Source organism: Pinus tabuliformis, chromosome 9, assembly GCF_031772625.1.
Source record: "Pinus tabuliformis cultivar Carrire ecotype Pingquan chromosome 9, CPIR1, whole genome shotgun sequence".
In the NCBI taxonomy this organism is placed as follows: domain Eukaryota; kingdom Viridiplantae; phylum Streptophyta; class Pinopsida; order Pinales; family Pinaceae; genus Pinus; species Pinus tabuliformis.
In genome coordinates, this window is record NC_142307.1 from 173,252,841 (window position 1) to 173,258,840 (window position 6,000).

Consider the following 6,000-nt stretch of genomic DNA (forward strand, 5'->3'; position numbering starts at 1 on the left):
GTTCTTTCCTCTGATGAATAATGTTGAATGTTTTATATGCCATAATTTTTGACATGTTGTAGCTAGATGCAGAAGTAGAATGATTCAAGCTAATAACCGTCTTACAAAAAGATCATCAACTTCAGGGTACTTTAAGGGATATTGTTTTTCTTGCAATATGTTTGGTCACAAAGCCATTGAATTCTATAGAGGGAATATGAAACATATAAGATGTTATGCTTGTAACAAGTTTGGGCATATAGCAAAAGAATGCAGGAGAAAATTTAAGCCAACATACAAAAAGGAGAAAACTTCATCACACTCCAAGGTATGGAAGAAGAAAGAAGTACAGTCAGAAATATGTGGCATAGCTCAATATATATACAGAACAGACTCAAGAGGAACTAAAAGTATGAAATTTCAGTTTTCTAATTCCCATATTCAGTTATCATGAATACAAGTAACGTATATATGTGAGTTCGAACTTGCATAGTCACGTATATGTTGGTTTGATGAAGAAGTAGTGGGACAGACTCAGAAAAATGATGTGATATAGTTCAGACAACTACCAATTATATTTTTTGTCTTAATGATTGATGACTACAGTCTGTGGATGTTATTTAGAAGTGATTTTTATCCTCATAAGTTGTTGATGACTTGATGCATATTTGATTGATGATGATTCCTTGATATTTCTTACTGAAATATGCAATGATTAGATCTGAGAGTGAACAGGTGGCACATGTTCAGGGGGATAATATGCTATGCTTCTAATATTGCATTGTTGGCATTATGTTTAGAAGTATTTGGTACCTAATGATTCTTATCAATGGTGATGAGGCTAATGTGGCTAAAGTGTTTAAAAGATACATCATGCTATGTTGCGATTATGAGTTGCCTATGATGATGATACTTGTATTGCTTGGGGTTACATAGTTGTTACTCAGATCATATTTATGGGTGACTATGGATGACTTTTGATGATGCATGCAATACATATATGTTGCTTACATGGTGATATTCATAAGGAAAAGGAGAAGTACAAAGCTTGAGTACACAACTTTATTATTTGACGACGAGTCACTCATTTCTTTTATGTTGTTGTCATCATGCCTTCAAAGATGCACAAAGTTCATATGGTGCAATTATGATGTAGGATTCCTATAGTTATTAGCTCTCACATGGTTGAGGATTGTTGTTGTTGATAGTATAAAGAAAGCTTGACAAATGACTATGAACTCATGGTTTGCTAGCTACATATTTCTATCTCTTTGATGGATACACATTATGCTGGATACATGGATGATTACTTAAGTTGCATGTTGATAAATATTGTTGGTTGGCCAAGATAATGGTGTTATTATAGGTCTCATGAAGACATAGATATTTGAATACATGGATATTTGGAGACATGGCTTACTTAGACACATAATGATGAAGCCTTCTTACTTTATGATGACAGGTTTGATACTCACATATGTTGATTATCATGGTTAATGCTTATCAGATGTGGGATATTCCCTAGTGATGATACATGGTTGATATATTGAGGGTTCTCGTGGAAAGATCATGTAATTGTTGATGATGATGTTATGATCATAGATGATGACTATGGTGTTTTCACATACATATGATATGATGTGAATGATTTTGTGTTACTACTTGGAGATATGACATATGCTTAGTTGATTCATGGAAGGTTATGATAAGGCTCTTTCTATTAAGGAAACGAAGAAAGTTGATCTTGATGAGATCAAGAGGATGAGTTGATATCTATATATGGCATACTTTGTCACAGGTTGATGATATTTACTTTGTCATATATTCGAACTGATGATGGACATATACAAGTTGCGGTTCTAGATGTTGCTGATAGATGCTTATGGTGCAGATCATACATGGTGTATGATAGTTGCTGATGACTATCATGGTCTTGTTTAGATCTTTGGTATTTGTTATAAATGTCATGTTAATCACTCGATGAAAAGGTCATATAAAGGCCCATGATGTAATAATATGTCTCTGTCTGTCATAATATTTTAATGAGTCCTTTTGGTCATATAATTTAATTTATACCCCCACTATGCATGGGAAGGATGATGTAATAATTTCTATATTTCAGTCATGTATAAACATTTGGTGTATCCCCACTTGGTTGGGTAGATGAGTCAAATTTGGTATATCCCCACTTGGTTGGGAGATTGATGTATGTGTGAGCCATTGGTGATAGAAAGGTCATACTCACATAGTTGAGTTACAGAGTCATGTTAATTTTTTTAGAAAATATATTTGCAGACTCTGCATGTGGTCAGGGGGAGCATGGATAGTATAGTGCATCTCAGCATGTACAAAGGGGGAGTTTAGTTAGATAATTCAGCATGTGCCTAGGGGAAGCATGATCAATGTCCATATTCAGTTGTTTAGATATGAAAGTATTCATTTTGGTCAACCCTTTACCCTTGATATCAAAGGAAGAGAGTATCTTGGTTCACCCTTTTCCCTTGATGTCAAAGGGGGAGATTGTTGGCATTATGATACATGTGTTGTACTTGATGGCATCCCACTTGTAGCAGAACAACTCACTTGTATATGGTAACTAGATGAATCTACGTAACTAGATGAATGTACATGAGAGATATTAGGTGTCACAGAATGCATGGCAGTTGTGTTTACAGATGTGAAAAAATGCAGGGTAGTTCAAAGGAATCAATGCAGAATTAATATGGCAAATCACATTATAACAAGTCTCTTCAGAGGGAACAAAGTAATGGTACAAATAAAAATAGGATGAAGGAACGAAGGACTACAGATTAGAATCAAGAAATTGAATAAAGAGAAGAGAAGAAGAAGAAGCATATACATGTGAGCTCATGGAAGAGAAGAAGCATATACGTATGCACACAATTTCACACAAGGAAAAGCGCGTATGGGATGGAAAATCAAGGTTTTGGTCTGAGGTATTCATATGAGGTTTTGGTTCAAGGTACTCAGTCTGAGGTATTTGGTTCGAGGTATTGGTCCGAGGTTTTGCTCCGAGGTTTTGGTCCAAGGTATTTTGTTTGAAGTATTGGTCAGAGGTTTTGGTCCAAGGTATTGGCCTGAGGCTTTTGGTTCGAGGTATTTGGTCCGAGGTATTCGGTCTGAGGTATTGATCCTAAGTGTTTTTGGTCCAAGGTATTGAGAAAGGCCTAAGACTATATAAGGAGGATAAGATCAAAGGGACAAGTGCACAAGTGCACAAGTAATGAGTATCTTATGAAGTGTTAGATCAAAAGAAAAAATGCATGTTATAGGTTTCTGATGCTTTGCTTGATCTAGACTAAATATGCATATGAGAATTTAATGATGGATGAGATCTAATGATGGATCAGGATCATAATGACTTATCATTATTTGATCTGATAATGGATGGGCTAGATCTGATTTCTAACACATGTTTTATCCTTTATATGTGATGATCTGGGTATGTCTAAAGTGGGGAATTGCAGCGAGGTTATAAGTAAGTATTTTCATATCTATACACTGGTTCACTTTTGCGAAGGTGCGTATACAAGCTAGTTCCGCTCTTCCAAGTAGCGTATGCAAAAGAAAAGCTTGATGTTCAAGGATGACTAGTCTATCAGATGAGTGTTGTTGTTTTACTATTGTTTGTCAATGAAGTCTTCTTAGATCTGAAAGTAAAACTGAATGCATAAAGAGTTTGTGTCTCATTCATTAATTGATTGAGAAATAAGGGTGATCCTTGTTGCTATCTGTTTAGAACTCTGTAATATGATAGTAGATCTTCAGAATGTCACTGATTGGTACAGTTTGTGGTTCAAAGGTTTTATGATTCAGTATCTTTAGAGGTATATGCAGGTTGGGCAAAAGGAAGTAGTGTATACATGCAAATTTTCTTCATTAAAGGAGCGTATACATTATGGCACATGACTTTTGAGGTTAGAGTTAGTTCTGGTTGTTGATGCAGTGTTCCGGGTTCAGATCTGTGTACTGGTTATAGTGATCTATCTATTCCAATTGATTGGTTGAATTTGATTAAGTTTGAATGAATGGTTGATTCAGTTGCATCAGAGGTTCAGTGATTGTTTGATTTAGTTGTGTCAAATGCTCAAGGTTTCAATGATTGATTGTTTCAGTTATATCATATATTGATGATTGGGTTTTAGTTATATCAGAGATTGATTGGGTTTCAGTGATTAGTTGATGCAGATGTATTTAATGGTTGTATTGCAATGGTAATTGATTTTGCGCTTCAATGGTACTAATGGGTCTAGTATGAAAATTTGATGAAACGAGGAATTCATGTGTATTGTTGTGTACCAGAAGCATCCAAACTAAAAATTTATAAAACGTGGTCCCTGGATGATACTGAGGGTTGGTGCCTTTAGTGAGGAAGTCTAAGCTTCCTGCTAGTAGTGGCTGGTGATTTGATCAGGGTGTTGGAGTTCCCTTCTAGTAGCAGCTAGAGAATGAGTTAATGTTGTAGCCTTCTATAGGTAGGATCCTGTTAGTGCCTAAATCTACCTTAGGCTAAAGGAAGGTAGGTCTAGGGTCAAACCACACTTAACCTGGTAGCTAGCCCTACTAGGTCGGGAGAGGGCTCTCTCCTTGTCAATCTCAAAATAATATGGCAACTAAGGCTTGAGATGACTGAAAATAAATGCTGATTTTAGGTTAGGTATATTTTCTCAGAGGATTTTGATTGATTTTAATGGTTGGTTGCTGGATCTGATGAGGAAGGCAGCTTTGGGTCCGGGAAATCAAGTCAGATTTGGAAAGATTTCTGTGGGGAGAGGTAGGAAAGTGTTTTATCACTTTTAAATGAATTTGATGGTAAGTCTAAAGACTGGTGAGGAGTTGGAGAGGGCATGCAAGGTTCATGAGTCCTCTTTAAACAACAGAAAACATTAAAAACTAAATGTATCCTCTAGGCAGAGCACTGAATATCAATGGATTCTACCTAATTCTCTTGATTCATTCAGTTATGAAGAAAGAAATAGATGCTGGAACACATACACATAAGAGAAACTAAATTATAGAAGAGAAAACAATGCCAAGATACATTACCATAAGAATCCCACAAAATGCTGCAAAACCCTGGTTCATTTCCTTGCCAAACTGCAGAAGTGATTTACAATAGTGCTCAATGCATCCACAAGAGTCCAACCTTGACAAATGACTAATAGAGTACAAGATATAGGCATAAAACCACCTATGCTGGCCATCAGGGGTAGAATCCATGAGTCAAGGAGCTGTTTCAACAATATCTAAACTAGGAACTGAAAAATAGGCAGTGGAACAACTTGCCTCTAAAACTATGGAAACTAATTCATCCATCCTCAAACCAACTCTAACTGATGTATCTACCTCCTTAAGTCATTTTTCATCATATTTACATCATGGTACATCAAGTTACATAAAATTACATCATTAATTGACCAAGAGAAAAGAAAAAGTCAAACTAATAACAAATTGGGCGAAATTCCGAACAAACAGGCGAAACTGGCAAATTTTTCTCCTATGCGTAGTGCCACTGATCCTATGCGTAGCACTTTTTCCAAGCCAACTTTGGAAGGCTTCTTGATGTCCAAATCAGGTGTAGAATAGATCATTGGAAAGCTTGGTGAGTCTACTTTCTGGAAAAACTTTAATTTTTGGATTTTGAGTTCATTTTTCCCTCCAAAAATGGAATCTCCCAAGACAGCTTCCTGTGTGGCAAAAAAGTGGCAGAGAGGGCACTTTTTTAGTGTTTTTTGCCCTTTTGGAGACCCAGAACTTGTCCAAAAATCTCAGCCATTCCTGAGCATACATATTTTTTCATGTTGATTCCAAAAATGTAAACCTTTTTGCAAATGGATGCCCCCAACAAAAGCGTAGCGCCAAGCTTGTGTTGAAAATTTCTATGCGCAGCGCCACTGATTCTATGCGCAGTGTCGTTTTCAGATCGATATTTGGAGGCGTTACCAGTGTCCAAATTGGGTTCGTGATAGCTCATTGGAATGCTTATCTAGTATACTTTCC